The sequence below is a fragment of the Canis lupus genome, chromosome 20 (genome assembly GCF_003254725.2).
Source record: "Canis lupus dingo isolate Sandy chromosome 20, ASM325472v2, whole genome shotgun sequence".
Lineage (NCBI taxonomy): Eukaryota > Metazoa > Chordata > Mammalia > Carnivora > Canidae > Canis > Canis lupus.
In genome coordinates this window covers 25,676,148-25,699,914 of record NC_064262.1, presented here as the reverse complement: position 1 = coordinate 25,699,914, position 23,767 = coordinate 25,676,148, and the positions used below count along the sequence as shown (strand labels likewise).

General features: G+C 40.1%; 1 protein-coding gene and 1 long non-coding RNA gene across 19 annotated transcripts in view; both read right to left on the bottom strand.

The window, feature by feature from the left end:
• The window catches only part of MAGI1 (membrane associated guanylate kinase, WW and PDZ domain containing 1), a 641,003-nt gene that overhangs the window by 473,160 nt on the left and 144,076 nt on the right, over positions 1–23,767 (bottom strand). The gene's annotated exons all lie outside the window — the stretch shown is intronic.
• On the bottom strand, positions 9,122–21,147 carry LOC125753127 (uncharacterized). Its single transcript, XR_007404193.1, has 2 exons — positions 12,178–21,147; positions 9,122–11,400 (listed from the first exon to the last, which is right to left on the bottom strand). It is a non-coding gene; the product is annotated as an uncharacterized LOC125753127 (long non-coding RNA).

The window sequence follows — 23,767 nt, the reverse complement described above, 5'->3', positions numbered from 1 at the left end:
TGTGTCTCTGCCTCTTTCTCTCTCTATCATGAATAAATTTTTTAATTTTTTTAAAAAGAAAAGACGACATATTCTACGTTTCCATCTATATGAAATGCTCAGAATAGGCAAATCCATAGAGAGAGGAAATGAATTAGTGCCTCTTAGGAGGCAAGGAGTTGAGGGGATCAGGAGAAGTGCCATGAATGGTTATGGGATTTCCTTTTGTGGGGAGGAAATTGTTCTAGACCTAAAGAATCGTGTTGGTTGCACAACGGAATGTACTAAATGTCACTGAATTGTATACATTAAAATGATTAAAATGGTGAATTTTATGTTGTCTAAATTTTACCTGAATTTAAAAAAATACTCTGACAGCATTAAAAAACTGTGATTATACTATAATTATATAGAATGTGCTGGAGTAGACAACATAATGTAGAAAGCAAAAGAATTAACTATTCCATGAAAACCAGTGCTCGGTACAGCACCTTGCTGCAGAGCATCGACTTTCATAACTGGCAGCTCTAGAACCAAAGCCTTGCGTGTCACATCACGGTTACATATCCTTAGGTAAGTTTTATACCCTGCCTGAGACGCACTGTCCTCATTCATAAACTGCGTATTACTGCCATTGGCATGGTGAAATGCTTTTTCTATTAGTTGTCACTTAGTGTAAAAGTGATGATGAGGAGGATGAATGCATACTTCCTCCTCTTTTTCCTTCGTATCTGTACTGAGTGTTGCTAACCTACCTGGTGATCATTACATTAAAAGCAAAATGACCAGGGCCCTTGGGTGGCTCAGTGGTTGAGCATCATGATTCTGGGGTCGTGGGAAGGAGTCTCACATTAGGATCCCCATGGGGAGCCTGCTTCTCCCTCAGCCTAAGTCTCTGCCTCTCTCTGTGTCTCTCATGAATAAATAAATAAACAAACAACAATAAAAAAACCCTTTCCCCTCTACAAGTGCCCCTCCCTGCCTCTCCATTCCCTCCAGGTGTGTGTACATTACTTCTTTCCTAAGGTTGGCTGTTTTCTAAGGGTGGAGTGCTACCATGTTCATCAAATAAACTAGAAAAATGACCTAACTTGGGGTTGCTTACCAATTGTGGAAGAGGCTAGGTAGTCAGCACAACAGGTGAGAGGGTAAGACATTATGGAACAGTCCATGATGGGGATTGTGGCCAACCAACAGGATGGGCAGCGAGCCACTCAAGGGCTCCTAGCTCTCACCAGGCAGGACCGAAGACCAGGAGTGTCTACCCATCTTCAGATCTTTTCGAGGAACAACTGAAAACTCAGATTTCTGGGATGTTTGATGTGGCCATTACTAAACGGGTGCACCCTTGGGTGAGTTATTTAGGTAACTTGTGGGTTGTTGTGATAGTTAAATGGCAATCTGTACAAAGTGCTTAGAAAGTTCCCCAGCCCAGGCACCTGGGTGGCTCAGTGGTTGAGCATCTGCTTTTGGCTCAGGTCATGATCCCGGGGTCCTGGGATCAAGTCGCACATCAGGCTCTCTCTATCATGAATAAATAAAATATTTTAAAAAACAAAGAATGAAAGTTACCCAGCCCAAGGTGAGGCCTGAGTGTTAATCCTTATCCAATCAACACCCCCCCCACCGGCTATCCTGAACGACCACTACCTGATGGTGACAAAGCTCCCTGAGGACAGGGCCTATGACGCCACTAGCTTTGTCTGCCTGGCCACAGGCATAACAGTGGATAGCAGGAGGCACACTGCTGGCACCAGTGTTTCCTGAATGCATGAATCAATCAGGGAATAATTCCTAAATAGTTAGGATCCACCAAGTCCTGTTTGCATCACCAGCCCAGACCCACCCAGCATCAAGGGCATGAATAAGCTCCACAGGAAGCAGCTCCTGGTCAGGCTGCCCTGCAGGTGGCCCCCAGAGCCTCTGCCTTTTACTTGCACTTTTGGAATTCTGTTCTGGTTGGAGACTTGGGATATGGCAAGTGTGGGCAAGAGGAAAACAGATGGCTATCCCAGGGGTGACTCCATGTAACTGCTGATCTATCAAGAGTCTAGAAGCCACTCCTCCCTGCCCTGTCATTTGTTTATGAATCTTCCTGCTGAGAAAAATCACCATAGGTTTTTTTGGTCCATATGCTGTTCTGGAAAGTTGGCCCTGTGTCAGAAGAAGTGGGAAATGCCAGTGGCTTCCTACCACAGGCATCTCACCTGGCCCAGGCCTGGGAGTCTTTGTGCAAAGAATTGTTACCTCAGCCATCAGGCCCATAAGCCCTACCTTGAGGCCAAACCTCAAATCATCCCACAGACCAGGATATACAATAGCAACCACTGGTAGGACGTGTGGCAGACTCCACACTCCACAATGTTAACCATCCTTATACCAACCCAACAACAAGCCGTTCGGCTTAATATTCCCATTTTACCGAGGAGGAAAGCACATCTCCAAGAAGTGAAGGAACACACCAAACATCGAATGGTAGCACTCAAATTCCAAAGGGAATTTGACCCCAAAGACAAGGCCCTTAATCACTTCTTCATTTAACTTCCCAGAGACAGTCTCCGTACTGTGGGAAAACCTGTCAGGCTGTCCATGTATCAGCCACAGGGCCCCCACACACAGTGCACTTAGCATCTATCACTTGGAGAGCATTCGGGGACATCCAGTCTTTCCTCCTCCGAACGCCACTGGAAATCGGTCCACACCATTCACTTGAGCAGTTAATCATTTCCTGAGGACTGAGCTCCCTCAAAAAAAATTACGAACCAAAAAAAAAAAAAACTACGAACCATCAAGGGGCCTGGGTGACAGGATGGACCATCCTGCCATCACCCAGCTTGACAAAGACTCGTTGAGTTCTTAAACCCTTTTAGCTAGATTATAGGACAGAATGGCCTTTTAAATATTTTTGCATGTTTTTACTGAATTCTTGACTTCTCCATGAGCCCACTCTGACTATCCCACTTAATACTATAATCTACTAGGGCACCCAGGTGGCTAAGTTGGTGAAGAATCTGCCTTCATGGGGGCAGGCCCGGGTGGCTCAACGGTTTAGCACCGCCTTCAGCCCAAGGCATGATCCTGGAGTCCTGGGATCAAGTACCACGTCGGGCTCCCTACCTGGAGCCTGCTTCTCCCTCTGCCTGTGTCTCTGCCTCTCTCTCTCTCTCATGATCTGGTCCTGAGATCAAGCCCTCTGCTCAGTGGAGAGCCTGCTTCTCCCTCTCCCTCTGCCTGCCACTCCCCCTTACTTGCTCTCTCTGGCAAATAAATGAAATCTTTAAAATAAAAATTGAATACTATAATCTACTACACCCCGGGCATTTTCAATGCCTTGACCCTACTCTTTTTCCAGAACCCTTATCAATTTCTAATGTACTTCATAATTACCAATTGATAGCTTACCAACTGTCTTACCCTACCTGCTTACCCTTGCTAGACTACAGTATCCAAAGGCAAGACTATTTGTCTGTTTCTTTAACCAATATACTCTTAGGGCTGCAACAGAGCCTGGCATGGAGAAGCATTCAATATATATCTCTAACCGTGCTGAGCCGAAATGAAGGTTCTCACTGTTTGATACCTCAAATTCCTCCTCTTCAATTTAGCAGTTCTAGTACTGCCGGCTCCATGCACTGTCATGAGAAAGCAAGGGCGAGAGACATATGCGGAGCTTTGGTATAAGGCCTGGCACACAGTGAGCATTCGGTACCTCTTGCCTATTCTTTAACCCATAAAATGAAATCTGTGCTGTATTCTGTACCAGCCTTCATAGACTGAGTCACTAACTGCTATTCTTGCCATGAGTCAAGCCATTTCTGAGGTTGGGAGAGGCATTCTTCATTACGTACAATGCCTCTTAGAGCTATTTATTCTATCAAGGATGCTGAGCGTTTATTTCTTTATACTGTAGACAGACGTCTATAATGTTGACAAATGTCTGTAATGATCGGTAAACAAATATGGAAAGGAGGGACTAGATGGAATTTAATAGGCTGCCTGAACCCTGAAATAAACAAATAAATATATATAATATATAATACATATTATAATTATTATATAATTATATATTTTATATATATATATATAAATTTCCAAGGCTCAAGGTCAATTCAACACTGGGGTAGACACTCTGGGCCTCCACTGATTCCTCAATTTCAATCCAAGTGAATGAGGGGGAACTCTGTAACAATCAAGTGCAAGCATATTCCTTTTACTGGCTTTGCAGCTCTGCATTTTTAGAAATGGAAGGTTTGCAGCAACGCTGCATGAGGCAAGTCTATGGGTGACATTTTTCCAACAGCCACTCCCTCCCTTCGTGTCACCTGTGTCATATTTCTGTAATTTCTTGCATATTTCAAACTTCTTCATTATTATTATATTTGTTATGGTGACGTGTGATCAATGATTATGATTCATTGAAAACTCAGGTGGTTACACTTTTTAGCAATAAAGTGTTTTTTAATTAAGGTCTTTACATGGTTTTTTTAGACATAATGCTATTGCACACTCAGTAGATTACAGTATAGTATACACCTAACTTTTATATGCACTGGGAAACCAAGAAAAAACTTACGTTCGACTTGCTCTATTATGATACTTACTTTATTGGAGTGATCCGGAACTGAACACACAATATGTCTAATGAACATGCAATGTGTCAAACGTATGCTTGTATTCACATTCTGATCTTCCCACAAGACCCTGATCTTCCAGAGGGTAAGGGCAATATCTCAATGCATCTTTATACCTCCTGGCCCCAGCAAGATGACTGGACTGAAGCAGCCCTGAGGTGGCGGTGCAGGGGGGAAGGGGAGGGAAGAAAGGGAGAGAGTAAGGATGTCTAGGGAGGACAGGTGGGAAAGAAGGTGGAAAGGTGACAGGAAGGAGGAGGAGGAGGAGGAAAGGAAGGGAAGAACAGGATTGTGTGCATAAGGGAGACTGCCATTTTAGTAAAAAAATAAAGAAATAAAAAGTCTGTGGTCTTTATGCTTTTATACCTTCCTATAGGTGTGAACTGATGATCATCCTGGTAACACTGGATGCCTGGGGTGGGACTCACAAGGTTTGAGACTGGAGGGGGAGAGAATGCCAGAACTTTTTCTTCAAGCACTTGTGTCATGCCTGACTGGCTCTGCTATGGGGACTGTGTGACACGGAGGATCCATCCCGCTGAGAGCACAGCACTGAGAGAAAAGAACATGGCAACTGCAGCAGGGAAAGGGGACAAAATAATTAGGGGATCCTGGTACTTCCCAGTAGGCAAGTACTTGATCTCGGGGGCGGGGAACAAGTGGCCACCAGCCAAACCAGCACAGCCTGAAAGAAATATGGCAGGTGGAGTAAGGTGCAGAGAGGAATAAGGAAGACCCTTTCACCTGGGACCAGACTCATGAACAGGACAGGACAAAGGACTTGAGACATTAGTGGTGGATCTGGGCTACTCAGCACCACCTCAATGCGAAATTTTCTAGTGAATGCCGGGAAAGAAACTCAAAGCCTTGCCTTGAAGACAAAGCTATATATATGGGAAGGGATTGCCACCCTTCCTTTTTCCTTCACCCCAGTGAATCAGTGATCCTTCTTGAACTATTCTAGAAAATCCTGGATGAATCACTCTTGCATATGTGATCCAGCCATATCCACTGCAGTTCCCACGTGTTTATGTCTATAAGCAAGAACATTCTCTTTCATGTCAGGTCTGCCTCCCAGTCTCTGCAATCAACACGCTGCAATCACAGTTCTCAGTCTACTCACTAACTTACCAGCTGGGGGACCTGGGGGGCCCCTGGAACCTGGTCTCTTCAGACCTCCAGCTTCCTAACTGGGAAAACTGGGAAAGTGACAGTACAGAGCTCATGGGTTGCTATCAGCATTAAATTAGTTAATTCCATTGGCACAGTGATTAGTACATAGGAAGCTCTTGATAAAAAGTTGTTTCTTTTAGGCAGTGCTTCATATACTGCTCACAATCACCCTATGATCCAAGTGTTTATATTATTAGTTCCATTTTACAAAAACGTGTCTCAGGAGTGAAGTAAATTTCCCAAAGCTAAATAGCTAGGACATAAATGGCAGAGCCAGAGTTTTGAATCCAGATTGAAAACTCATGTTCCCAATTCATAATTATATTCTCTCCAGGTCTTCCCACTTCTTTCACTATCTTCCTTTAATATATTTTACCCCATACCTCTATTCCTTTATTCCTCTATCGATTCCTCTTCTACTGTCCTCTTTCTGGCCTACACATATCTAAGGATGCAAACACACACTCTGAGCCAAAGAGCTCAAACATGAGATGTAAAAAGGAAAAGATCAAAAATCAGACTCCATTTGGCTGTGTCTTCTACCAACCATCCAACCCAATTTTTCCACACCTATGTAAATACACAAAAGAAATGAGCGTTTGTGTCTACTAAAACACTCCGACAAGAATAAATACAGAATTTTTATTGAAAATAAACCCACACTACAAACTACCCAGATGCCTTTGAATAGAAGAATGAATAAATCTACTATGGTATTTGCATACAATAGAATATTACACAAGCAATAGTAAATGACTATGAGACATACAACAAAAAGGATATATCTCACAAATATTCTGTTAAACAAGTTAAACCAGTCATAAAAGAATATACAGTATACAGTTTTTGCTTATTTGAAACTCAAGAGCAGGCAAAAAAATGTATGGTAATAGAAGCCAGCACGGCAGTGACCTCTTTAGAGAGAGCACCAAGTAGAAAGAAGCACCAAGGAACCTATGGGGGTACTTCTAGATCTCAATCTGGGGGATGGCTTCAGGTTCAAAGGTCACGGAGCTGTATTTAATATTACTGCACTTTCTATATCTTGTGTATTCTAGTGTTCAATAAAAAAGTTTTAAAAGAACAAAAGGTAATAAAAATATCTGAATTCATTTCATGGCCGAAGTCTCCAGGGTTCTGAGGCAGCAGCCAACATGGTGGGCTTTGGTGCTATTCAAAGAGAAGTGCTGACTTGCCTCTTAGCTGAGACCTGAGACAACCTTATTTGTGGAAATGAGAATGGTGTAGATCAGGGCACATCCAACGGGGTCACAGCCAAATTCATCTGCTGTTCTCTGCATCTCTTGGCCCCGATGCAAGCTCTCAGGCTTGCAGAGATCTGCAGCAAAAACTGAAACACAGCTCATCCACAGCTGGCTTGTTTATGCTTATTCTACATCACTGTTCTTTTGCTAACCCTCAAAATTAATTCCTATTTCACATTTCCTGGCACATTTGATGGATTTTTGTTGGTATATTATGATACTCTGGTTCTCTATCTCCCCCTTATTTGACCTGGAATGCATTCTTGCAAGATATTGATTCCCTTGGACAACAAAAGTTTCAGACAAAAGGGGTTGTTGGAACCATTCATTTTATTATCAGGCACAGTATTACATCAGTCACCTACATTTTGTAGGAAGTAAGGACAGCATGACAGTATGTCAAAATTCTTCTAGATTTGGTTTTCGACAATGGTACCAAGACAATTAAATGGGAAAAAAAAAGAGTCTTCTCAAGAAATGGTGCTGGGACAATTTTATATATACATGCAAAAAGGACAAAGTTGGAACCTTTCCTGACACTACACACAAAGTTAGCTCAAAATGTATCACAGATGTGAATATAAGACTTAAAACCATAAAACTCTTGGGGTACCTGGCTGACTCAGAAGAGCATGCAACTCTTGATCTCAGGGTTTTCATATACCCCATATTAGGGGTAGAGATTACTTAAATAAATAAAACTTGTGACACCTGGGTAGCTCAGGGTTTGAGTGTCTGCCTTTAGCTCAGGGCGTAATCCCAGGATCCAAGATCAAGTCCCACATCCGGCTCCCTGCAAGGAGCCTGCTTCTTCCTCTGCCTATGTCTCTCATGAATAAATAAATAAATCTTTAAGAATAAATAAATAAATAAATAAAACTCTTTTAAAAACTATAAAATTCTTAGAGTAGTAAATCTTCACAGCTGTTGTGTTGGGCAAAGCGTTCTTAAACATGAACCTAAAGCACAAACACAAACGAAAAGTTACAGAGAGTTTTGTACTATGAATGAGACCATCTCAAGAATTAAAATATGCCTCCACAGAATGGGAGAAGATATTTGCAAATTAAAAACCAATAAGGGACTTGTGTCCATAACACCAAAAGAACTGTTACGACTCAATAACAGAAATAACACAGTTTAAAATTAGGGAAAGCATCTGACTAGATATTTCTCCAAAAAAGATACACAAATGGCCAATAAGCCCGGGAAGATGCTCAAGATCATTAACTACCAGGGAAATACAAACCAAAACCACAGTGAGATACCACTTCATACACTTGAGATCAGTGTACTTCATACACTTGAAGTAATAATACATGTTGGCGGTGATGTGACAAAATTGGATCCTTCATACACTGCTGGTGAGAATGTAAAATAGTGCAGCTGCTCTGGAAAGCAGTCTGGCAATTCCTCCAAAAGTTAAACATAGAGTTTCCATATGAACCAGCAATTCCACTCTCAGGTATATCCTCCCCATCAAAAAAATTAAAACATATGTCCACTCAAAACTTTATACATAAATATTCATAGCAACAGCATTCATAATAGCCCCAAAGTAGATACAACCAAAATGTCCACCAACTGGTGGAATGGATAAACAAAATGTATATCTACATTATGAAATACTGTTCAGCCATAAAAAGGAATGGAGTGCTGATAAATGCCACAACATGGATGAATTGCATAAACATTATGCTAAGTAAAAGAAGCATTCACAGAGGACCTGACCTCATATTGTAGGTTCCATTTATATGAAATATCCAGAACAAGCAAATCTATACAGACAGTGTTGATTTGTAGTTGCCTAGGGCTGAGGTTTAGGAGAGTCATCATGAACAGGTACAGGCTTTATCTGGAGATGATGAAAATGTTAAATTAGATTTGGCTGATGGGGGGCAGCCCGGGTGGCTCAGCGGTTTAGCACCGCCTTAGGCCCAGGGCGTGATCCTGGAGACCAGGGATCGAGTCCCACGTTGGGTTCCCTGCATGGAGCCTGCTTCTACCTCTGCCTGTATCTCTGCCTCTCTGTGCCTCCCTCTCTCTCTCTCTAAGAATAAATGAATAAATCTTAAAAAAAAAAAAAAGATTTGGCTGATGGTTACATAATTCTGTGACTATATTAGAACTAGTGAACTATAAACTTTAAGTGGGTAAATAGTATGGTATATAAACTATATCTCCATAGAGCTGTTATATATTTTGTAAAAGAAAGAAATGAGGAAAAGGGAGAAGAAATGGCTATGACATTAAATAATAAAAAACAAAATAAAAAACCTCACAGGCCACTGAAGCTTTATGAGCAGAAGACTATGACTTCAGTTAGTGGTGCAAAGACCTAGGGCTGACTCTCCTCTGATCTAACCAGCCCTGTGACTTTGGGAAAGGCACATCTCCTCTGGGTCTCCTTGTGAAATGAAGGGTTATGTCTCACTTCTCCTCTATTCTTTCCTGATTCTTAAAAATGCATTACAGATCCTCAGATAACATGATAAGGAAGAGGAAAAAGATAAAGAGTAACTAAAACTGATCAAGCTTTTACTTCATGATACTGCCTTACAATTATTAGCCCATTTAATTCTTCCAATTTTAGTATATGTTTCTATATAAGGAGCACCATTCAATTCTCCCAGGAATCTTGTGGAATACATAATACTCTCCCCATTCCACAGAAGAGTCCAGAGGGGAAGGCATAGGACACTTTGCCTTTCAAAGATATTATGAAGGGAAATTCTAGGATGACAACTGTGGAAAGGACATAGACAGGACCCAGTCTGACTTAGAGCAGGAAAACAATAGTAGAGGACTTCAATAATTATTTTTTTAAAAGGAACTGATGGATTCTTTGAGTGGTCTGGCTATGTTGGCAGCATTTTTCAGTTCTTCTTGAAAGTCTGAGGACACTTTGGAGATGGCCACAAAAACAAAAACCTTAAAGCAACAGAAAAGCAAAGTCTGGTATCATTAGTGTTCAATAGAAAGCAATATGATTATAGTATACTATGTGGCTCAACTATGAATGTTAATCCAAAAATGCTGATATGCTGACACTGATATGTAGATATTAAGAAGACAGAAGAAAGAAAACAAGTTTTAATTGGAGTGAGAAAATTAAGTAACTTCCTTACTAGGGAAAAGAATCGGTAATGATAGATAATACCCACATTTGAAACTGCAAGAAGTAGGAACACAAACATGATTTCTAAATCTGGAAGGAAGTATGAGAAGAAACAGCTTATAGAGTCAAGTATGGTTCCTCTCCGGGGTCCTATCGAAAGGTGGGGAGGGTGATGCTGGGAACACCTATGGTTTTTATCAATCAAAGTACTTTTTGAGCGTCTTAAAATTATCTAATGTATGACTTTAGAGTCTTTAATAAAAATTAATTAAAACCAAATGAAAATCTTATTCAAGTTTGAGCTGGGATTCAAACGTTGGTGGAAGTCCAAAATCCAAGTAACGACCAACATATTCTGTGATCTCACCTATGGGACTTTGCTCCCATGGAATTTATATAAAATGCTCTTGACAAGGTCTTAGAAAACACCTTTATATATTAAGACATTTTTTACATAGTCACTAATATAAGTTCATTCATTCCAGAAAAGAGATGGAGCCCTCAGCTCAACTCCTACCAACATTTAACTGGGATGAGTAACACCAGTCATTAAGGCAGAGCCAGAAACACTGGCAGTGTCCCTGCAAGTATGAGCAGCTCTCAAAAGCCTGCAGATATTTTAATGTGTTTTTCTCTCCTTCCACCCATGGGGACAGGTTCCCCAGAGACTACCTCTGCTTGTATCTAGCTGCAGAGAGCACATCTCATCCTTGAAGAAAGTGCCTTAGGTTTCAGGCATGGAATTAATAAGGTGGATAAATACTTTCACCTGAAACAGCCACCAACACAGTCACCTGGATTTTTCAGTTAACCAATCTTTAAATGCTTTCTGGTCATCAGGAAAAAAAAAAATAAACAAACAAAAACAATGATAACTTTCAAGAATAGCACAGCCCACAACAAAACAGGACCATGGTATATCACACAAAACCACTCTGGCTTTTTTTTTTTTTTTTTTTTTTTTTTTTTTTTAAAGATTTTATTTAGTCATGAGAGACACACAGAGAGAGATATGCAGAGACACAGGCAGAGGGAGAAGCAGGCTCCATGCAGGGAGCCCGATGCGGGACTTGATCCGAGGACTCCAGGCTCACGCCCTGAGCCGAAGGCAGACGCTTAACCACTGAGCCACCCAGGCGCCCCCACTCTGGCTTTTGACAAAATCTTTAACCTAACAGAAACTTCAGGCTTCATGTCAACAGTTTGGATACACAAATGTAGGTCCATTCTTTAGCTGTCCAAAATAAAGAGAAAAATCATCATTCTCTCCAGTTCTAAAGTAAGTGTTTATTATACCCCAAAATTAAAAGGAAGAAATTAAAGGACAAATCAAAGAGACAAAATGGATAGGTTTCCTCCCATCGTGGCATATTACATTTGTGACAGTTTAAATATTATACTTCGCTTTAAGGCTGTCAGCTTATTTACAAATAGCTCAGAGCCCAGCTCCTCATCACAGCCCCAAGGCAGGCTGCCTGGATTGATTTAATGACCAGCTCTGACCAGAATTTGCCTCCAATTTATCTATGTAACAGGTGGGCAGGTGAGGGAGGAGCAGGGGGTGGGAATGTTTTTTCCATAGGAGAGGTTCCTCCTCTAAGCTTCATCATTCACCCTATCTGAGCAGTCTTCACCTGCCACTGTGGCTAGGGCTCTTCCAGTTAGATGCTGGAGTGATCAAGGTCTATGCAGGTCTGGCTTTGGCATGGCTTCCATGCCATCAAACCACCTTAAAAAAAAAAAAAAAAGCTCCTCAGTAAACAAGAGTATCCCCACCAGGCAGACCCACAGCCTAATTGGGGGTGAGTCAGCTCATCAATGCACTGGAGATTTTGGCTGAAACCTTACTGAACATTTCTCAACTTGTTGATGTTAAGCCAGAAATTAAGATGGAACCACAGGAAGAATAGAAGTAATTTAAGTTCACTGAGAGTTCCAGGCTCCGCAGCTAAACTCCCCAAAAGTGATCATTCTGCATTTGCTTTGAAGGACTGTGGAAGAGCGAACCCACCTCCAGCTGCAGCACACAGAATTTCAAGATAGGAGTCAAGGCTTTTTGCAGGGAGAAGTTATGGCCACCTGCATTACGGAAGAAGCAGGTCCCCTTTGTGAGTAAAACCAGCTTGTGATCATGTTATTACAGTCTGAATAAATATTACAATGTACGAAGGGACATGATGCACCAAGCTTCACATGTTCTAATAGCCCTAGGCAACCAGACTGCCTGTGTTCCCATCCAAGTTCCCCTCCATGCAGACTATGTGTCCACAGGCAAATTTCTTAACCTCTCTGTGCTCAGTCATCTGTGATTTGGAAATAATCATGATTCCTACAACTTAGAGGGGAGTTAAAATGTTGGAAGGAGATAATCTGGGTAAAACCTACTACATATAAAAGACTGAGATTGTAGTAATAGAAGAAATGGTTGTTTTTCTGCAAATGCTCTATCCTTGAGCTATAGTTGCTTGAAATAGTTGCTTTTCTTTTTACTTTCTGTTTTTTTAAAGACTTTGAGAAAGTGAGAGAGAGAGAGAGAGAGAGCACATAAATGGGAGGAAGGGCAGAGAGGGAGAAGAAGACTCCCTGCTGATCAGGGAGCCAAACATGGAGCTCAAACCCTGGACCCCAGGATCATGACCTGAGGTGAAGGCAGACACTTAACCAACTGAGCCACCCAGGCACCCAAAATGGTTGTTTTTCTTATTGTTGGCATCACCCTAGTAGTAAGCAGTCAGTGACCTATGGTGTGCCATTGTGGGCTGTGTATATTCAACACCTCACACTTCCTGTTAGGAGAGACTCCCCATGTCAAAATTAAGCAAAAACATCAGAAATTTCGAAGTGGAAGCATAGAAAGAGAGCTATGTATTGGCAGGACAGTTGTTAACAAGAAATAAGGTTGAACAGTCCCAAAACAAGGGCCCTTAATACAGACAGGGCGGAAGGACCAGCATATCAAATGGCCGTGTCATATAATAAGCATCACACACTTCACTTTTGAGGAGCTGATGAACAGTGGACAACCGTGGACCAGAGAGCCGGTCCTTGCTAACACACCAGAGCGTTAAAGGCAGGGAAGAAATGGCCTTGATTTTTCTCCATTAGAGAAAATCATAGCAAAGTCACTGCACTGAGGGTAAAATTCAAAGAAAGAGTTGTAACCTCCTGGATTTAAAAAAAAGGGGGGGTTGAGACAGTACTCTCGGCCAGGGACACATTTTAACAAAGCCACATCACTTTCAACTTTTACATTTTTATGGCAAATAAAATGACTTTGGGACTGATTTTAGCTCTTGTTTTGCACCCTAATCGCCATAACAGCAAGGATCGAGTCTTATTCATGGCTATACACTCAGTATGTAGAACAATGCCTGGCACATAATAGGTAGATAATAAATATTTGCTGAATGCATAAATCATTTATCTAAATCTCTTAACGGGCAAACACTAAGGACTCAGTAAATAAACGGATGCCTGATTATCACTACTATATTTCTCTACAGAAAGATCAATCTATTTCTTTGGATCCCCAGAATTTGCAAGTCTTAAATGCAAAGTTCATACTCAGTAAGTACTTCATGAATAAACAAAGAAAAAAATATTTGCCACAATTTCCCAAACAGATGCCTACCGTCATAGTATTTTTTTTTATTTTTTTAATTTTTATTTATTTATGATAGGCACACAGTGAGAGAGAGAGGGGCAGAGGGAGAAGCAGGCTCCATGCACCCGGAGCCCGACGTGGGATTCGATCCCGGGTCTCCAGGATCGAGCCCATGGGCCAAAGGCAGGCACTAAACTGCTGCACCACCCAGGGATCCCGATGCCTACTGTCATAAATGAGGAATTAAATGAAACTAAAATCATACATACACAGGCAGAAACACAAACTCTGCAATTTTCTGTATATATATTGAACATTTCTTTCCTAGAGAAGACAAAAGAATCCACATAATAGAAAAGGTAATTAACCAGTGACTTTTTTTTTTTTTTTTTTTTTTTAATATTACAACCTGGAAGCTCATCACTGGTATTCCTCTTTTCCACCCAAAAAGCAAACTCCTTGAGGGTAAAAACTGGAGAAGAGATTAAATCCAAGATTGCTATTTCCAGTAGGCCAGGGGAAAAAAAAAAAAAAAACAGATGAATGCTAAGGATGAGATTTTAGAGTTAATTACAGACTTCTTTTGAGGTTGGCTAATAAAATTTTAACAAAAAGGAGATGGTTCTCCCTTGCCAATTTTTTCACCCATGCTCCTGTCTTCATTTAAAAAATTGACAGAACTGGGGGGTCCCTGGGTGGCTCAGCAGTTTAGTGCCTGCCTTCAGCCCAGGGCATGATTCTGGAGACCCGGGATTGAGTCCCATGTCGGGCTCCCTGCATGGAGCCTGCTTCTTCCTCTGCTGCTGTCTCTGCCTCTCTCTCTGTGTGTGTCTCTCATGAATAAATAAATAAAACCTTTAAAAAAATTGACAGAACTTCATAACTAAACAATATCAAAGATTATCTACTGTCCCAATGTCACATTTTAGCAATGGAGTAAAAGCAGAGGTGTGGCAATTTCATGAGAAAACAAAATTACGTTGTCATATTCACTGTTCTCAGAACATAACATAATTAACACAAACTGACCTTAGATCTGGACAAGCCATTACTACCCTGTATATATGTGCAATTTTGCTTTACTGCTTTTTTATACCCTTAAATTCTATCTTCCCTGTAACTTGACATCTTTCATAGGAATTCATGTACAAGAAGGTCTTTCAGCAGGTACAAGTGAACCAGGATTCCCAAATCCACATGGAGGAAGTGGTAAAGACCTAAGCCATGAGATCTAGATCAATGGGTAAAACATGGTTTCCTGCCATCACTATTCCCCCAAATCAAGTAGGTCCAGCCCAATCTGATGAAGTCCTGGCTTCTATGCCTGGAGTGATCCAACGAGAGCTCAAGCATTTGTGGCTACACCACATGCTCTATGATATAAGCACATATCTCATCTATTTTATTTTTTTAAGTAAGCTCCATGCCCAGTGTGGGGCTTGAACTCATGACCCTGAGGATCAAGAATTGTGTGTTCTAGTGACTAAGCCAGCCAGGTGTTCCCTCATCTATTAAACTAAAGCCAGATAGACCCTAAAACATGTTCTCAGTCAACAGGCCACAGAGAGGACAATAATATCTCCCTAATTCCTCAGTGACATTTTCCCTGGTTCCTAGAAAGAAAGGAAACAACACAAAATTACATTTTTCACATGAATGAGTGATCAAGAACAAAGTGGCATCCATAGAATTTTAGATTTTTAGGGAAGAGTCATTCAAGTCATATGTACTTTTCTGTGACACATAAACTCATGTCCAGAGCAGTGAGCAATATCCCAGAGACAGGAGCCAATTCAGATCTCCCAGTTCCCAATCCTATGATGTTTCTACTACCCTGACTGAAGAGATAGTTATATGAGTGCTCCAGAGCTGCGGAAACATAGCCATGATTTGTCACGCCTGCCACCTTCCCTGCCATACTAAATCAGTTTGTCTTTCAAGGCCAAATTAAATGTAACCTCCTCTGTGGGGTCTACCTTATCTTCCTCCTGCCCAGATGAGATCAATCACTTCTTATTCTATGTCAACAATTCAGCCCTTTCCTTGACCTGTCGGTTACCTTTGGTTCACTCGATCCTGTAATAAATTTTATCACTCACCTCCCTTCTCTTTCTCTGGACTGGAAGCTCCCTGATGGCTGGGTTCATCTTTCTAGTCTCCCATTCTCTCCCCTTCATCCCCAGTCTCCTACACCCTGCACATTTCTACATAGTCATTAAAATGTTAATTTACCCAACAAATATTTACCAAGCTCCTACTTCACATGCTGAGGATGTAACAATGACAAAGACAGAAAATGAACTTCCACCAATGCAGTCTTCACTCTTAAAAGGGAAAAGTCACATCAAAGAATTATTCAAATACTGATGGGTGGTATGCAATCATAAGGTGAAATATGTATTTAAGTGAGGAGAAATGCTTGCAGTAAGCAAGAAGGGTAACGCCCCTTGAAAGAGGTTCTCCATATGGTCATGCACATTTGGGAATGTTTTAAATGTTTTGGATCAGCAGTACAATGTATTCAATCCAACCAGTTCAATGGTTGACTCCACCAACAAGAAAAGTATGTTTGGGGAAGTACAGTCAACAGCAATGATTCAAAGTCAAGCTTTGACCTTTAGTGACCAAAAGAAGGAGGGAAAACTGGAATAAGATTTTGGAGGAGACTTTTAAAGAACACAACCAAAGTCAAATGAGGAAGGATTAGAGTAGTGAATGTGCAAAGTGTTCCCCAAGGAAGAGTTTTACGCTGAGATCTCTGAGATCTAAACTATGACTATGACTCAGATAGGTGGGTTGAAGAGGATGTGAGCCAGAAAAGATGTAGATCCTCTCAGGAGTAAGGAACAGCAGATTTATGTCAAACCTGGAGTCAAGATTATGAATAACGAGCACACTGTAGGCGTCTAATAGTTGTGAAAGAAACCAATTTTTAGTTTCCTTCACCCCTTCTTCTTTCACCACTACGCTCCACATATAGCAGCCTGATCCTGCCTGGCAGATGTGTCAATTCCTCCCAAATACCATTCCAAACAGTCTCCCAGGAAGCAACACACATAAATTTAAAATCACTCTCTTATCTTAAAGGACAAGATGATCTCAGCGTAAAAATTGCACAGAAGGATTTAGGGAACTTGTGTTTTAATGCCAGTTTTGTTGTTAATTTACCAGGTGGCCTTTGACAAGTTGATAAACGACCTTATGTCTTCACTTCTCTGTCTATAAAATGATTATCCAGAATGACCCTGTTTCTTAAAGACACTGGAATTTTATGAGATCTGAAAGGATGTACCAGTGAATCTGCTTGAAAGTGATTCAGCAATATACTCAACTAAAAAAATTGTTTAGGGACACCTGAGTGGCTCAGTCAGTTAAGCATCTGCCTTTGGCTCAGGTCATGATCCCAGGGTCCTAGGATTAAGCCCCACGTCAGGCTCCCTGCTGAACAGGGAGTCTGTCTCTCCCTCTCCATCTATCTCTCCTACATCTCATGCTCTCTCTCTCGTCTCTCAAATAAAAACTGTTTAAAAAGTTGTTTTAAAGTACCTAAAATTTGCTTGATTTGTTGATGTAGAGGAATTTTATTCCAAAAGATCATGTCTTTTTTTTAATCTAAGTAGTTTAAAATCTCTGCTAGAGCATTTACCCTAATTGGAAAAATAATAATGGTCCAATTCTCAAGACATGCAACAACTGAAAACTTGAAAGTAACGCACTACTGGCCCAATGATCATGACCCCATGCTTTAGAACTCCAGAGTACAATGGTAACAAGAGTTGCACAGAGCTATGCTTTGAAAATGGAAGGTGGCATTCAGGATCTATCGTCCACCACCTTACTAGCTAAGTAGCATGACTGTGGGCCTTAACCATTCCAACACATACCATGTAGAAAATGGAGCTCAAGACTGCAGACAATTCCATGATATATAAACAAAGCTTAGCATAGTATATGGCTCATTCCAGATGTTCAAAAAGTGGTAATCACCTTAACCTTAGAAATGAAAACAAGATAGGCTGCTTTGAGGACCCATGACCATTGATTCAGCACCCATCATAGGCATAGATCTCACTGGGCCAGGAAACGGAGTCAAAAGTAAGAATAATATTCAAAATCCCCAACATATATTAACTCACTGGATTCTCCCAATATCCATATGAGTACTATTACTGTCTCCCATTTTATAAGTGAAGAAATTATTGACAGGGTCATTTACTTGAAGGAACATCTGGCCAACCCAGGCAGTCAAAAGCCCAGAGCCTACAGTCTTGATCACTATGCTACAATGGCCCCTCCATAGAAAAAAAGGAGTCCCTCTAATACTGTTGAGCATGAGAATACTAAATCAAAGTAATTTCTTGGGAAAAATTATTTTGATCCTATTAACAAAACTCCTTAAAAGGAGGAGACTAAAATCATAGAAACCAGGTAAACCCCATAGAGAAATTCACAAGAAAGGGTAAGTAACAGCATGAGTAGTACCAACCTTTCATAACACTTACCAGATTCAAACACATAATGTAAAACATCTGGGGAAATCAAGTCTAGCTATTTTCTGGGAAAACTGGGTCCTTTGACCAACTTGTAATCAAGAGTGTTATTATCAGGCTTCCACCAAGAACTTGAAAGAAGTGGAGGGGGAGGCAGAGAATAAAACTGTTCTTCTTGGCCAATGGCTGTGAAAAGCCATTTAATAGTAGGAACATGAGATTGTCTCTAATGTGTACTGAAGAATTCAGAAGCACTCAAAATCTAATCCAGGTGGTCTGATTGTGATCCTAGGAAGACAGAATCAGCATGTAATAAGCTCATCTCACATTTGCAGTAAAGTTCATTAAATGATTGTACTTAGCCTTAAGAAAGTCTAGGTATACAGGAAGTGTTCTCAAATTTATGGTGGAGGGCCTCAGCTCCTGGCATCTGAATTCACCTAGGGACTTTTTCTAATAAGTCAGGTAGGTGACAGAGGAAGCTCAGAATTCTTTCCCTCACCTAAGCAGACAGTGGTCAAGAAGTCATGAGGGCCTCTGGAAATTAAGCAAAGGAAGTGCCAGAGGTTAGTACCCATCAAGGCACTGCCAAAAGGAGATCATGTTTCAATCATGGGTCATACAACCAATTTACCCCATTCACCAAGTAACCATTCTGTTTGAGAAAATTGTGACTTCCTACATTGGCTTGCGAAGAAAAAACGAATGCATTAAAATGCTACAATAAGCATTCTACTCCAATGGTTACGATTTGTTTATTTTTTAAAAAATAAATCCATAAGATGATCATTCTAATTTGCATGTCATTCTCTGTGAGGTTTAATGAGTTTGATCCTGGCACTTGGGTAAATACCCTTGGGAAGCCATATGGCTGCTATACAAGTTTCCCTTAACCATATGAGGTATACATTTCAGATAGGCTTTTTGTTAGCAACAGAAACCAACTCAAGCTAACTTGAAAGAAAAAAGAAAGGGGCACCAAACCACTGAGCCTCCCAGGGATCCCCAATAAATAATATCTTAAAAAAAAAAAAAAAAAGAAGTGTATTATGTAGCCACAAAGTAAAGGAAAAACAGAAGCCTCAGAAAGGACAAGAACCAAAGTAACTCTCTAAAGATCAAGGCACCAGGAGCTACCAGTCTTTTCTTACCTCTAAGCAAACAGTTCAGACATCACTCTGTTCCATATTCAACTTCAGGAAGAGTGTGTCTGATTGATTGGCTTAAATTACATGTTCTCTTATTGCTAGACAGAGAACCTTGGTTGACCATCCCATTAAGATTGAAATATTTATTTTTTGGATATTAACTCCTTTTTGGATGTAAGATTTGTAAATATCTTCTCCCACTGAATAGGCTGCCTTTTTGTTCTGTTGATGGTTTCCTTCACAGGTAAAACCTTTTCTAGTTTGATGTAATCCCATTTGTTTAGCTCAGTGCAATATTATTTACAAAAGCCAAGATTTGGAAGCAATCTATGAATGGAAAAATCTATGTTAGGAAACAACAAATGAGGGGCAGCCCTGGTGGCGCAGCGGTTTAGCGCCGCCTGCAGCCCAGGGTGTGATCCTGGAGACCTGGGATCGAGTCCCACGTCGGGCTCCCGGCATGAAGCCTGCTTCTCCCTCTGCCTGTGTCTCTGCCTCTCTCTCTAGCTGTGTCCCTATGAATAAATAAATAAAATATTAAAAAAAAAAATAAAGGAAACAACAAATGAATGGATAAAGATGATGTGGTGTATATATACACACAATGGAGTATTGCTCAACCATATAAAGGAATGAAATCTTGCCATTTGTGACAACATGGATGATCCATGCTATGTGAAATAAGTCAGGCAGAGAAAGACAAATGACATCTGATTTCATTTACATGAGGAATCTAACAAGGAACAGACAAAATAAAACTCATAAATAACACGGAACAGAGGGGAGGGGTATGAGGTAGGCAAAAAATGGTAAGAAGACTAAAAGATACAAACTCACAGTTATAAAATAAGTTATGAGGATATAATGTAGAGCATAGGGAATATAGCCAATAACATTGTAATAACTTTGTATGGTGACAGATGGTAACTAGACTTTTATGGAGATCATTCTGTAATGTAGAAAAATATTAAATCACTATGATATACACCTGAAACTAATAGAATATTGTAAGACAATTATCCTCAATTAAAAAAAAAAAAGACAGATAATTTCCCCAATTGGGAGAGTAAGGGGGGGGTGGCATTGGAAGGAAAAAGAGGGGAAGGAAAGAAAGAAAACAAGAAAAGAAAATATGTGCTGAAAAATACACTGGTGCATCTCACAAGCAATTCAGTAGCCTACAACAGCAAATTACAAAACTGTTTCTCTTCCCAATTTCTTTAACATCCCAATCACTTAGTGGGTCGAAAACCCAAGAAAAAAGTTGACATGCAGGCTAGTCAACCCTCATGAAAAGAGCACAATTAAAACACATGTATTAAATAAAAATGAATTGAAAAGTCTGCAAAAACCATTTAAAAGAAAAGATTTCAAGTATTTCATTACACAATCTTTATGGTACTTGCATTATGTGTTACCTAAACAAGTCACAGTGTTTCAAAAAACATATGCATGTAAAAGATGCACTAGAAACCTTTTGCCTAAAAAAAGTAAAATCAAGTACTTGTGAAGTGTGGCCCTCAAGAATGGAGAGTATCTCTTACAAGTGGGTTGGGTCATAGCAAAGAACTTAATCCTTGTTAGACAAATAATTCTTTGCAACATTTATAACAAAGACTTCATTTTGGAATTCCACCGAAACTGGCAATTTGCTCTAAGATTCTATTTCTGAAAGACCACCCAGTTTACGTGGAATGTGTCAATTACTGAATAACCAATATTCACACTTTTCAAAAGATATTCTTTGAGAGTTGTTGCTTTAAACGTTAGCATCAGAATATTCAGTGGTGAGACAACAAGATACATTCCAGAACTGCCACTGCTCTAACCTCCTCCCTGTCTCCCACTCTCAGAACAAGAAAGGACACCTGCCACAATACCAAGGGTTTACTTTGGGTTTTGTATATACATGAATTGCCCATGGGCATTTGGTAAATTGTGACTCCCCCAAATAAACTGGTGGGGCCAATATATTTCCTGTTCATCAGAAAGAAATAAGCTTTTCAGTCTTAATTCCTCAGTCTACCAAAAAGAAAAAAGAAAAGAATTCTTTCAGAATTGTGCCCTAAATAGGCAAAGAGGGAGATAGAGAGAGAGAGAGAGAAAGAGAGAGATTCTAGGAGAAAAGTAAGATAGAGAAAAGAACGAGGATGAAAAAGAGAGGACAGAGAAAAGACACCAACCAAACATTAAAGAGCTCTAAAGGTGATGGTCAATTAATGCAATTCTGAATTCACAATGCAACAGAAAAAAATACACCCACATAGTCTACCATCCTCCTCTCCCCACCACCCTGCCATCTGCTGCCTATCCTTAGATACAAAAGGGAGCTAATGACCCAACATACAGAATATGAGGTATCTAAGTACAGACTTACTACTAAATGAATGAATAAGTTATACCACATGGGGTGGAAAAAGAGAGAACTTGTCTACACTACCACATAGGATCACACAAAATAGGTATAAACAATGAACAAAAGTACTTTCCTCAAAGGATTAAAGGACATAGCTCCAAAGTTTGGAATACAAAATTTTTTAAAATTTATTTATTTAGTTAGTTAGTTGAGAAAGAGAGTCCAGGGATAGGGGCAGAGAAGGAGAGGGAGAGAGAAACTCAACAGACTCCACAATGAGTGCAGAGCCAACACAGGGCTCAATCCCATGACCTTGAGATCACAATCTGAGCCAAAACCAAGAATTGGGTACTCAACCAACTATGACACCCAGGAGCCCCAGGATAAAATTTAAAGAGAGAAAATTTAAGACAACTTGAATCAATTCCCTGACTGATAAAATACTGATCAAACAACTAATCTTGTTACCCAATTAACAAATATTTAAGTAAAAGATAAAACTCCCGAGATATGCAGAATATAATGAAATTTGTATTAACACGATGTGTAACAAAAAACTTTAAAATAGTGTAAATCCCATCGTCAAGCAATTCTGCATGCAAAAATATTTGTCTCAGGAAATATTCAAATAGATAACATCATATATACACAAAGATATTCATCACAGCATTATTTATAAAAGCAGAAGTTCAGACACAACCTAAATATTCAACAACAGAACTTATTAACTCAGATAAAACATCTATAAAATGAGTATCGGGATAGTGGGTACAAAATGGTATTCAGAGGTATTATAAACATCATTCCCTATTAAATCTACATCATGTGAGAAAAAAATTCAGGCTATAACTTAAAATCTATGGGATAAATGCTCATGAACTGTAGGTGCCATATGTAGGTGTGTGTGTGTGTATATATATATATATATATATACACACACACATACACACACACACACACATACATACATTCATTCATATATATATAATGCTATTTAAAAATCAAGTGTATGGGACGCCTGGGTAGCTCAGTGGTTGAACATCTGCCTTGGGCTCAGGACATGATTCCAGCGTCCCAGGATGGAGTCTCCTATAGGGCTCCCAGCGGGGGGGCTGCTTCTCCCTCTGCCTATGTCTCTGCCTCTGTTTCTGTGTCCCTCATGAATAAATTAAAAAATAAAATCTTTTTTTAAAAATCAAGTGTATGGTATTATATAGCTTTATATAGATTTTCTAACTACAGCAAACAAGTTAGATAAGTTAAAGCAAAAAAACAACAAGGATAATGTGCTATACTTACAAAAAGGTTAGAACTGTAATGGGTCAACCTTTCATTAGATTGAGAAATGAACTATTATATTCTAAATCTATTTTTACAAAATTCCATTACCAAATAAAATCTTGCTTCACACCTGTTCTGCAGAATATTCATATGTAAAGGACCCATTATTAGCAAAATCATGATATAGTTTTGGTCAAACTACATAAATCAATAAAAGTAAGGAAAATATTTAAATGGAAAACTACTCTTTTTAACTTGAATTTGGTACATCAATGGGATTCTCACTTCATCTCAAATAAGCATTTATGTCCCAAGCTTCCTTTTAAGCAAAATGAGAGTCATACCCTTCACTAAAGACTGAATTGCCTCCTAAAATGCATCTTCCCCTTCCTCCAAATTCTCAGCTGAGCATATGGTGGCCCTGATTACAGCACTACATCTGGTTATGACCATATGAATGAGGTCTGGCTAATGAGATGTGAGCAGAAGTGAAGTGTGTAATTTCCAAGACTTGTCTGTAAAGACAACAGACCTCCCCTTGTCCCTTTCCCACTGACAGGAATGCCAAGGAAAACGGCATAATGGCAGAGCAATAAATAGAATGGAACACAAGTTCCCATCCCCACAGAACCACATTAGCCCTGGACTCTTCTAGGGCTGGACTGTCATGTAAGACAGAAATGAACACGAAGGATAGATAGTGAAGCCACTGTGATCTGGTG